This window comes from Dendropsophus ebraccatus, chromosome 3, assembly GCF_027789765.1.
Source record: "Dendropsophus ebraccatus isolate aDenEbr1 chromosome 3, aDenEbr1.pat, whole genome shotgun sequence".
NCBI classification, from domain to species: Eukaryota; Metazoa; Chordata; class Amphibia; order Anura; family Hylidae; genus Dendropsophus; species Dendropsophus ebraccatus.
The window spans coordinates 187,102,745-187,115,260 of record NC_091456.1 but is presented as its reverse complement, the minus strand read 5'-3'; the positions used below and the strand labels follow the sequence as shown (position 1 = coordinate 187,115,260).

Here is a 12,516-nt window from a genome sequence, read left to right as displayed (position 1 = left end):
CTCAAAGTCCTGCAGTAAGTGAATGAGAGAGCGCGCGCTCCTCCGCTGCCGCATCACTCCGCTCAAAGAAGTGGCACTTCTTTGAGCGGAGAGTGGCGGCTGCGGAGGAGCGTACACTCTCCCATAGATTTGCTATGACACAGTGAGACAGCCGTGGCGGAAAGTTCTGCCGCTGAATTCCACCTGTTTTACTCAGTGTGAACATACCCTAAACATGTGAATTGAGGCGTTTTTCACAGTATAAAAGCCCCTATAGTCCCAGTATTATACCTGCAACCATTCAGCTGTTTTACTGTGATTCTTTCCTGTATGGATATTTTGATGGTTAACATAATGTGATTTCCGATTAAAACATTTTCCACATTCTGAACATGAAAATGGCTTCTCCCCTGTGTGTGTTCTTTGATGGTAAAGGAGATTAGATTTTTTAGTAAAACATTTCCCACATTCTGAACATGAAAATGGCTTCTCCCCTGTGTGATTTTTTTGATGGTCGACAAGACAAGATTTCTGAGTAAAAAATTTTCCACATTCTGGACATGAAAATGGCTTCTCCCCTGTGTGAATTCTTTGATGGTGAAGAAGATTAGAGTTTTTAGTAAAACATTTCCCACATTCTGAACATGAAAATGGCTTCTCCCCTGTGTGATTTTTTTGATGCTCAACAAGATAAGATTTCAGAATAAACTTTTTTCCACATTCTGAACATGAAAATGGCTTCTCTCCTATGTGAATTCTTCGATGGGTAACAAGCTTTGATTTCTGAGTAAAACATTTTCCACATTCTAAACATGAAAATGGCTTCTCCCCCGTGTGAATTCTTTGATGGCGAAGAAGATTTGATTTCTGAGAAAAACCTCTCCCACATTCTGAACATGAAAATGGCTTCTCCCCTGTGTGAATTCTTTGATGGTCAACAAGACTTGATTTCTGTGTAAAACATTTCCCACATTCTAAACATGATAATGCTTTCCCCCCTTTAAGATATTTTTTGTGAGTAAAACATTTTTCACGTTGTAAATATGATATCTGAGTCTTTCCTGTATTTTCTCTTTGATGTTCATCGCCTTCTATGTAAATGTCAGCTTGCTGTGATGGATCAGAAGATGGGACTTGTATAACAGGATGAGATGAGAGATCTTTGCTGTGTGGGGCTGAGGGTGTATCTGGGATAGTGGACGGCTCCTCATATGTATCTTGTGTGATATGATCCTCTGAGGAGATCTGATGTCCCCCTGAGCTCCTGGTAGAATCATCTGCAAAGGAGAAAACACCATTTCTCTTATTTCCCAGTAATAGAAGCTTAAACATATTGCAGATATGGAAAGTTACTCTTTATGTAACATAATAAGAATGATCAGATCTGTTCCCATCCACAGGAAGTGTCAGGGAGAAGAATCTAGAAGCTGGAGGCCAGGGAGATGACGTCCTTAGTAGTAAAAGTAATGGAAACTCTTCTCAAATAAATAATAGGACTATTGACCCCCTACATACCGATAACCTGCTGGACCCCAACCAGCATGGCGTTACTGGGGGAGATCACGGCCTTTTCTCTCATTTTCTGCATAAGTCACGCGGTGCAGTGACATCCCCGTCCCCGACTCTGGCTACATACGTCCTTGGTAAGTGGTCAGAGCCTTCCACACAGCTCTCTGGATCACCCTCCCCGAACAAGGGACGTCACAGCCATACAGGGGAAAGTATTAAATGGGTAGTGCGGCGCTAAAAAATTATTCACAGAATAACACACATTACAAAGTTATACAACTTTGTAATGTATGTTATATCTGTGAATCGCCCCCTTCCCGTTGTCCCACCACCCCCGCCCGTGTACCCGGAAGTGTGGTGCATTATACATTACCTGATCGGTGTCAAGGGCCGTCCGCCATTTTGTGCCAAACGTCATCTTCGGACGGACGGATCCCTGCCGCCTGTCCCCCCTCCGCCGCGTCACAACTGTGCTCAGCTGCGATTGGCTGAGCACAGTTATGCTCAGCCAATCGCGGCTGAGCATCGGATGACGCTGCAGAGGGCGGCCGGCATTCGGAACAGATGGAGCTGTTCGCCGGCCGGCCGAAGAAGACGTCACTGAATGAAGATCGGAGACGAGTCGGCACGTGACAGGTATGTATATCGCACCACACTTCCGGGTACACGGATGGGGGTGGTGGGACACGGGGAAGGGGGCCATTCACAGACATAACATACATTACAAAGTTGTATAACTTTGTAATGTGTGTTATTCTGTGAATAATTCTTTACCGCCGCACTACCCCTTTAAGTCTCTTAATCTGGAATTGCCGTAAGCCAAACAGTTTAGGGCCCTATTCCACTGGAGGATTATAGTTACATCGTTCGGATCTAAACGATAAACGTTCGGTTGAATTGCAGTTAATGATTAAACGCCGAACGAGAAATTGTTAATCGTTTAATGAGACCTGGAACTATTTTTATCGTTGTTCGTTCGGTGGAATAAAAAAATTGTTTGCTCGTTCTTTGGTCGTTAGTGGGTGCGTTCAACAGCTAATTAGTGAAAATCCTATTGGCTAAACACATTGATTGACAGGGACCATACTTCCATTTTAAATACATTTTCTATTAATTATTCAATTATTTGTATTCATTAATAAGATAGTTGTGGATTTACGAACATCACTAAATAGCTTAAATATATAAAATATAAATTCTAATCTTGCAAACACCCCGTGCATCCAAAAGGGCTAAAAAAAAACATTCGCCAAACACCTCGTATATTGAGAATACATTCAGGGAAGCCACCCCCCAAGACACTTCGTATATTACTACCATGCTCTATAAAACACGCACACCGCTCACTAGCATGTGGTGCTCGCTTCGGCGGCCTTCACTTCCTGTTGGTGACCACGCGGGTCGAAAAGGCCTTATCTTTCTACGCAATTTCTCGGGTTTAGGGCGAAAAAAATTACAACATCCCGGCGCGTGTGTGTTCTTTTTGTTTTTTTGTACATTTTGGCACCAAACGGAAGTGGCCGTTATTTTACACTGTACACAATAGCGGGTTTTTTGTGCTGCGAAAAGAGAAAGCTCGCTCAAAGTATTCTTTGTAAAAATGTATGTTGAGCAATGGGGTACATTGCATATGGAAAAAGGTGTGTACCAACCTGAAGTGACGATTTAGCTACGCAACAGAAGGTTGGCTCAAAATATTTTTTCTCCAATGGGATACACTGCATAAGTCCCGCCACTCATGTTCTTTCTGTCAATCCAAATTAATAAATACAAAAAATTCAAGGGGGGTTATCCAGCTCTAAAAACTTGGCCACTTTTCCCTCTCTCATCTCCAGTTCAGGTGTAGTTTTGCAACGGAACGAGAGACTCCACCCAATCTGGAGACAAGAGGGGGGGAGGGAGTGGCCATGTTTTTGTAGCCCCTTTAAATAATAAAGGTTTGACAAATTTCACATAACAGCATTTTGATTGCGAACATTTATAATAATAATTGGTTGCGTGTGAATAAAAAAGAATACGCCCATTGAAGGCAGAGAAAAATGGGGGGGGGGAATGACTCGCCCCACCTACTTGAACGATAATCTGGTGTTTATCGTTCCATCGAATCACTGTGAAGCGAACGATCAACGAGGTAAAAACGACTGCAAGAACGACTAGAATTAAAGACCATCACTCCTTTAAATTCTGCAAACGATCTCAAGTAGCTCGCAAAGCGGTGGTTAGAGATCGTGTATCGTTAACGATAATTCGAATGATAATTGTCCCGTGGAATAGGGCCCTTACGCTGAATAGTGGTGGGAATAAAGGGCCATGAGGTCTTTTTGTCTTCATCTAAACTAAGAAAAAATAAGGGCAAAGTTCATGAGGGGTTACAGACTTGATCATTGAAAAATTCTGGACTCTAGTAACAAGCACTCAAAATCTTTAGCGCTCGCTCCACACTACTTTGTGTTTGGTCTCTTTTTTCGAGCAAAGAAAAGACCAAATATGATAATGAAGGGAACATGGACCGAGGTTCGGCTGTATGTATAACGCTTATTCAACCATATTAATTATTTAAAAAAAAATTAAAGTAAATATTAGGGATGGTCCGAACCGAGTTCGGTTCGGGTTCGTACGAACCCGAACCCTCGGTAATGATTTCCGCTCTCTGCCCACTTCGCGCAGCAGGCGGATCCAGCGGAAGGACTGCCTGGAAAACTGGGATAGCCATAGGCTGTATCCCAGTTTTCCAGGCGTTCTTCCCGCTGTATCCGCCCGCTCCACGGAGCGGGCAGACAGCAGGAATCTGATGCCGAGCGTTCGGGTTCATACGAACCCGAACCTCGGCAGGTTTGGACCATCCCTAGTGAATATATTACACAACTTCTTGCAATCTCCCCTGTTGATTTCTTAAAAAATATTCGCAACAGGCGCGCTGTAAGATGAGGACAGTCACTATAGATGCAGCATGAGACTGATAGTGATATATTGTCCGCTGGGACTGTGCTGTATATTAGAATTTAGGCTGAATGATTATATAGCTGGAAAACTGACAGGACACAGAGCTTATAATATTCCACACAGAATAGTTACAGCCGGTGACTGAGGAGAATGTGTGACTGTTCTCTGCATTTAGTGGTCACTACTCACCTGGGCGGTTACCTGTAGTGATGTCCTCCTTATACTGCTCATCACTGCCGTCATCTGTCTCTTCTTCTTTTACTATCTTGTCCATTGCAATCTTATGAATCAGTTCCTTCCATGTCGTAATTTCCTCCTTATACTGCTCATCACTGCTGTCATCTGTCTCCTCTTCTTTTTTTACCATTATGTCTGTAGCATTAATAGAGTTCAGATCATTTCCTGTAGTGATGTACTCCTTATACTGCTTATCACCGCTCACATCTGACTCTGGAGCATTATTATTGTTCCCATCTTCCCCCTGATTCATAGGCTGTGAGAGAAATATTGTAAAAGTCATCAGACAGTAGGAGAAGTCAGGTGGGATGTACAGATCATAGGGAACATCTCCATCTACCTGATCCTGATCCTGAGGAAGAAGAGGACGGGGACATCTCTCTGGTGCTGTTCTCTTACTGGATCTGACTGGAGGGAACACATACAGAGACTGAATTCATTCTTTCCATCCAGATAATACAGAGAGGAGGTGTGTATATAGTCCTGTCTATTACCTGCTGATGGGAGGGGCTGCTGATCCTCCAGCATCACATCCTTGTACTGATCCTTGTGTCCTTCTACATACTCCCACTCCTCCATGGAGAAATAGACCGCCACGTCCTGACACCTTATAGGAACCTGACACACACAATGATCACACAGTCATCCCCCCCACCCCTCCAGTGGTGTTACTGTATAATGTCCCAGCATTCCCAGCAGCCACAGTCTCACCTCTCCACTCAGCAGCTCCACCATCTTGTTGGTGACTTCTAGGATCTTCTCTTCCTCCATTTCCTCATGTATCAGGGGCCCCGGGATTGGGCTCAGGGTTCTTCCCCATCCTTCACACCCAGTGGCCCCACAGCGCCCACTAGAGGACTTCTTCACTACTGTGTAATCCTGTGTATGGAGAGACACATTACTATTGCAGTGTCCCAGAACAGCCACTCTTATGCTCATATTTTTATTATAACTAGTTCTGTTCTGGAAAGCTATGGTCCACTGCAAACTGCGTGTATTGTGTCCCCCTTCTCAGTATTCAGGTCTGCCATTTCAGTCATTTATTGCATGTGTATTCAGGTATCAGTGTCAAAAGGTATTATGTCGCCTCCTAGTGTTCAAGGATGGTACTTCTCATGTATATTCCTCTGTATATGCCTAATGGTGTGATGATGCAATGGCTGGATGTCACGTGACTGTGCCCTGCTTCCATGGTAACACCAATGGTCATCAAGCTTTTGGCTGGGGTTACCATGTGACTTCCTGTGCTACCTCAGTCTATTCCCTGCCACAGAGGGGGTAGGTTGTGAGTCGAGTCTTGTCCTCCACCATCAGGAGACAAGTTGTGCTTTTGTCCTCTCTCTCCCTGCTGAGAGATAGGCCTCTGTGTGCTCTCCTGCTCCAGTCCACTGGCTGTGTTCCTGTCTCAAGTCTCAAGATTCTCATCTGGGTGTCGATTCTTCAGTCATTCTTCAATTCCTCTCATCATCATCTCCTCAAATCATCAACTGCAAGTATTTCATTCAAGTCTCATTCCACCCAGCATCTCAGCTTCAGTTTCACTACTACTCCCATCATTCAGCACGCTACTTTCACAGCCTATTGCAGCATCACCCATTACTCGGCAATAACACCCATTACAAGGCAATAAGATTGCCTTATTCCCGGTTGCATCCGGAGAGACTGTTGCTACTAGTTACCACCGTTACAATAAATATACAACTACCGTTGTTTCTGAACCTTGGCATTGGTGTGATAATTGGTGCCCTGACTAAGGACAACGAGGAATCGCACGCCCAGTATTCCCGCAGGGTCAGGAGCCCGGTTTCCAGCTGTATCACCCTCGTGCCTACACAGTGACCACACTATATCCTACAGCTGCCCTGGTTCCTGCACCCTCACAACATCTGCACTGCGGAAGTGGCCCCCAGGGGCCAGGGCGTAGCACTATCACTCCATCCATTCCCAGAATCCCTCACCTCTCCAGTCCTATCCATCTGTTATTCCATAGATAAGAATGATGTCATGATGACATCACTCCCAGAATCCCTCACCTCTCCAGTCCTATCCATCTGTTATTCCATAGATAAGAATGATGTCATGATGACATCACTCCCAGAATCCCTCACCTCTCCAGTCCTATCCATCTGTTATTCCATAGATAAGAATGATGTCATGATGACATCACTCCCAGAATCCCTCACCTCCCCAGTCCTATCCATCTGTTATTCCATAGATAAGAATGATGTCATGATGACATCACTCCCAGAATCCCTCACCTCTCCAGTCCTATCCATCTGTTATTCCATAGATAAGAATGATGTCATGATGACATCACTCCCAGAATCCCTCACCTCTCCAGTCCTATCCATCTGTTATTCCATAGATAAGAATGATGTCATGATGACATCACTCCCAGAATCCCTCACCTCCCCAGTAAGCAGGAAGAGTATGTGTAGGGTGAGGGTTATTATCCTCTCGGCCATCTTGTCTCTGTCTCTCTCCATGGTTGATGGGTCGGTCTCTTATATAGAAGATATCAGCAGAGGATCCTGGAGAGATGAATAGAAAGTAGAGGATACAATGGATAATAAAGAATGGGAAGAAAAAGTACAACAATCCCGGCACAGCGATAGGAAGAGACAAGTTATAAATGTGTAGAGATGTTTGAGCTCCTGTGACCGGATCTGTGATTATTCTCCTTCTGTGATGTAAACATTTTGGTTTCCCCATAATCTCCTACCTGTCTGGCAGCCAGTGGGCAGATCCCAGGAGGCAGCAGCAGCAGCAGAGCACACTAGCAGGAGGAGGGGGAGGGGCAGGAAGGATTTCCACATGTACCTTGTGTCTGGCCCCTCCTCCTCTCCAGTGATTGGTGCTCAGGAGGCAAGGGGCGGGGCAGAGAGGTGAGCAGTGACCCAGCATTAGTACATACTGTGGGCAGGGAGCGGGCGGGACAGTCCAGCAGCAGCTGATAAGTTAGGAAGCCGCCTGCAGAGCTGTACAGGAGCCGTGTGCTTCCCCTGTGCTTACAGGACCTGCTATGATGTCACAGTCATGTGATCAGTCACATGGAGGAGGAGTCACATGATCAGGGGCTGCTGCTCAGTGTATGCAGGACTCTGCTGTGCTGGATGAGCTGAAGTGATGTGTATGCAGCAGAGCTGTCTGTGTGTGTGATGTGTGCTGCTCAAAAAACAAATAAAGGGAACCCTCAGATAACACCTCTTAGATCTGAATGAAATCTCAGTGATACTTTGTTCTGTACAAAGCTGAATGCGCTGACAACAAAATCACACAAAAATCATTCATAGAAATCCCATCTAATACCCAATGGCGGCCTGGATCCGTAGTTACACACAAAAATAAAGTGGAAAAACCCTCCAGGCTGATCTAGCTTTTCTGTAATGTCCTTAAAACAAGTGACACAGAGGCTGAGTATTGTGTGTATGACCTCCCTACAAGGCCCGGGCATGCTCCTGATGAGGTGTATGACCTCCCTACAAGGCCCGGGCATGCTCCTGATGAGGTGTATGACCTCCCTACAAGGCCCGGGCATGCTCCTGATGAGGTGTATGACCTCCCTACAAGGCCCGGGCATGCTCCTGATGAGGTGGCTGTATGACCTCCCTACAAGGCCCGGGCATGCTCCTGATGAGCTGTCTGTATGACATCCCTACAAGGCCCGGGCATGCTCCTGATGAGCTGTCTGTATGACCTCCCTACAAGGCCCTGGCATGCTCCTGATGAGGTGGCTGTATGACCTCCCTACAAGGCCCGGGCATGCTCCTGATGAGGTGTCTGTATGACCTCCCTACAAGGCCCGGGCATGCTCCTGATGAGCTGTCTGTATGACCTCCCTACAAGGCCCAGGCATGCTCCTGATGAGGTGGTGGATGGTCTCTTGAGGGATCTCCTCCCAGACCTGGACTAAAGCATCCGCCAACTCCTGGACAATCTTTGCTGCAACGTGACGGTGGATGGAGGGAGACATGATGTCCCAGATGTGCTCAATGGGATTCAGGTCTGGGGAACAGGCGGTCAGTCCATAGTGTTAGGGTGAGACTTAGAATAAAGTCTCCCAGCTATACCTGGGTGCTGCCTAATCAGGGAAGTGATGTGACAGCTGTCCGTGAGAATCAACCAAGACACATGAAAGCACCTTCAGTGTTCAAGCTGATCTGATTTATTCAGTGAAAATCTCTTAGTTATATATTTACAGGAGAACTTAGAAAAAAGGTAGGAGGACCCAGGTTGTTTACATATCTTGCAAGAGCTGCCATGATGTTTTTCTCCAGCTGTCCTTGCCCTTATCTATAGTCAAGGATCCTCAGACCCTAAAGTTAAGAACAAATTCTCCTAGCCATAAACATAGTAAATAGACAGAGCGGGGACTCTTTCCCAATAGCCGCTTACTCAGCACGTACACATTTTAAGACTATAGAATGGAGAAACAGAGAGAAGATGTCCTCTCAACTCCACAATAGCTTCACTGCCTTCATCTTGCAGGGACTGAGGACACACTCCAGCCACATGAGGTCTAGCATTGTCCTGCATCAGGAGGAACCCAGGGCCAACCGCACCAGCATATGGTCTCACAAGGGGTCAGAGGGTCTCATCTCAGTACCTAATGGCAGTCAGGCTACCTCTGGCAGCACATGGAGGGCTGTGCGGCCCCCCAAAGAAATGCCACCCCACACCATTATTCACCCACTGCCAAACAAAGGATGTTGCAGGCAGCAAATCGCTCTCTGCGGCGTCTCCAGACTCTGTCACGTCTGTCACATGTGCTCAGTGTGAACCTGCTTTAATCTGTGAGGAGCACAGGGCGCCAGTGGTGAATCTGCAAATACGGTATTCTCTGGTAAATGGCAAGCGTCCTGCACGGTGTTGGGCTGTGAGCACAACCCCCATCTGTGGATGTCGGTCCCTCACAGAGTCGGTTTTTAACCGTATGTGCAGACACATGCACATTTGTGGCCTGCTGGAGGTCATTTTCTAGGGTCTTGGCAGTGCTCCTTCTTGCACAAAGGTGGAGGTAGTGGTCCTGCTGCTTGGTTGTTGCCCTCCTACAGCCTCCTCCACATGTCCTAGTAGCACCTCCAGCCTCTGGAACCTACGCTAACAAAGCAAAACCTCTTGCCAAAGCTCGCATTGATGTGCCATCCTGGATGAGCTGCACTACCTGAGCCACTTGGGTGCGTTGTGATAAGGCCAGGTGATGTGATTTTACCTACTTGCACCTTACCTATATGGTTACACCTATATATACTGCCCCCTGAAGAGACTGGAGATGATCAGAGCTTGATCAGAGGGTGACAGAGAGATGTTCTGGATGAAGAAGAGGAATGCTGGAAGCACGTCAATGAGAACAGCTCCTGGAAAGTTATCATTTATAGTCACAATACCCAAGGAACAGAGAGACAGTAATCTATAAACAATTTATGGAGAATAACACATTGTGCTAGCCTGACTGCGCCGTACAGGAAACTGCTACCATATATGGACTGGCCTATCAGAGTGTGACATGTATGTGTTTTGTGACTTGGAACCCCGCCTGTATTAAATGTTTACATTTCATATGAATACACTACGCATGTGTAGTACCGCCCCATATTCTGTCTATAAAATGTGATTACCATAATATAACTTGGCCCATTATCCAGGCTTATAATCATGATACATTGTCTTATCTGTGTCCGTGATTTATAAGTGACAAGTTGGTAAAACTGCAGGTTACAGCTCTAGATATATTTAAAAACCATCCATCCTGGGTATTTGACTTTTCTCCATAGAGACGGGTCAACATCTAAATTTAAACTTATCAGTTGTAGAGTCCGTCACATGCTAACATGAGTGTGAAAGCACCAACATTTAAAAATGACCAAAACATCAGCCAGAAAGCATGGGTACTGAGAAGTGATCAGCCTGGAGTGTGTTTTTCCACTGTCATTTTGTGTGTGACGCCAAATCTAGGCCTCACTTGGGTAATAAATGTGATTTGCATTGATGATGTTTGTGTGGGGATTTTTTCAGCACATTCAACTTTGTACAGAATAAAGTTTTATAATATAAGTTCTAGGATGTGTTTAGTGTTTTCTTTACTTTTTGAGCAGTGTAGGTTCTGTAAGAGACCTTTTTTGGCAGAATACTTGGAAGTTTGATGTTCTTATGATGTCAGTGCTCGCTTGCTCCTCGTTCCCCGCTCACTGCCTGCACTATTACAAGCGCCGGCAGCGAGCAGGTAAGTGCCAGAGGGGCCGCTGGGAGCTGCGGGGGGTGGGGACTGCCTGGGTGATCGCTAGGTTATCCGGGCAGCCCATTGGGGATAGCAGTGGTCTGCTACCACCGCTCCTATTCCACGGAGCAACGGCAGCCTATAGTTGCTATTTAAGTTGTTTGTCTTTCAACATGTTGACATCAGACAACAGACATCGGTCAGTTCATGAACGGTTGTTCATGTTGGCTGATCGTTGTCTTCTATTACATGAGACGATTTTCGGCCGTAACAGCCGATAATCGTTTTGTGTAATAGGGCCTTTAGTCAGTGCAGCAGGGGCTATTGTCACACCAAGGAGAACAAGCCTGGATAACATCGGAGTTTAACGCCCCTGTGCCTGATGTTGATGAGTAAATTGCCAGTTACCAATCATGTACATTAAAGTGTCTATCCAAGCAAAGTCCAAATAAAATATGCCCCCTGGTGAAAAGTCTTTTAATCTATCAGGTAATGCCCCCCTCCTTAGATTCCACTTATTATAACATTCCGGTTTAAATATTACCAGTCAGTCAGGATACATTTGAATAATCTTAGCCCCATCATCAAACTTAATGCCCATGGTGCAGCCACACGAAACTCTTTTTGTATGCATATATATTTCCACACCAGCTTAATGGCTGTCACCGTGCAGCCCATTCCCAGAGACCAGTGTCATCCAGAAACAATCCCCACCACTAAGGGTCACACAGAGGATATTTCCCCTATCACTAGTGATAGCCGCAGGGTCAATCACTGGAACTTGTGCTAAGGAATAATAGTATTAGCATCAAGCCTTTCCGGACAAGACTGGGCGATTACTGTTCTTGGGGTTATTAAGATACCATCTAAGGAATAATACTATTGGTGTCCGTCTTTGTTTTACAGCATGATAACAGCAAGAAAAATAATGAATGTTTACACTTCGTCTAACGGCAGCACAGAAGGGATATTCAGCTCCTCCTTGTTCCTCCCAGGACCGCCCACCTATTTGAATAATAAAATGATTAGCCAATGAAGCATGACTGCCTATAAAAGTACATCACACGCCAATGGCCAATGTGGGAAACCCTGGCCACAACATATACCATTATATAGTTTTTATATGGGTCACTGAGTCTTGACCCTTATAAGTATCGGCCAGTATTCTCCTGGCTAAGTTACTTTTTCTGGGGGCTGGACGGAGTCCAGTACCCAGTGTTATTTATTCAGTATATATTCAGGCTATATATTCAGTAGCCTTTGGTTTTCTGTTACACTATATTATAATATATGTAGCATTCCTGTGCTGTTTTGTAGTTCATCTACAATTATAGTGATTTATATTCACTCTATGTTTCAGATGTCAGGCCATTCTTCAGCAAAGAAGAAATACCAGTCTAAGCACAGACTATGCAGGGAGTGTGGTACGTAATGAAACAATAGGACTAGACACAACTATAGTTGCAAAAATATTCTTTCTTTCTTTATATGGAAATAATGACAAATCTCCAACATAGAACAAAAAATAATTACAATATGAAAGTAAACGTCACCACAGTGTGTATGAACAGACGCCAGATGGTCTTCGCACTGAGCACCAGTGCACGGCAAGTCTCTGTCCATTCGAGGCG

General features: G+C 45.3%; 1 protein-coding gene and 1 pseudogene across 2 annotated transcripts in view; one reads left to right on the top strand and one right to left on the bottom strand.

The window, feature by feature from the left end:
- The window catches only part of LOC138786728 (oocyte zinc finger protein XlCOF6-like), a 622,195-nt gene that overhangs the window by 394,522 nt on the left and 215,157 nt on the right, over positions 1-12,516 (top strand). The gene's annotated exons all lie outside the window — the stretch shown is intronic.
- LOC138787569 (zinc finger protein 208-like) overlaps positions 1-12,516 on the bottom strand; it is an 84,200-nt pseudogene that overhangs the window by 19,380 nt on the left and 52,304 nt on the right.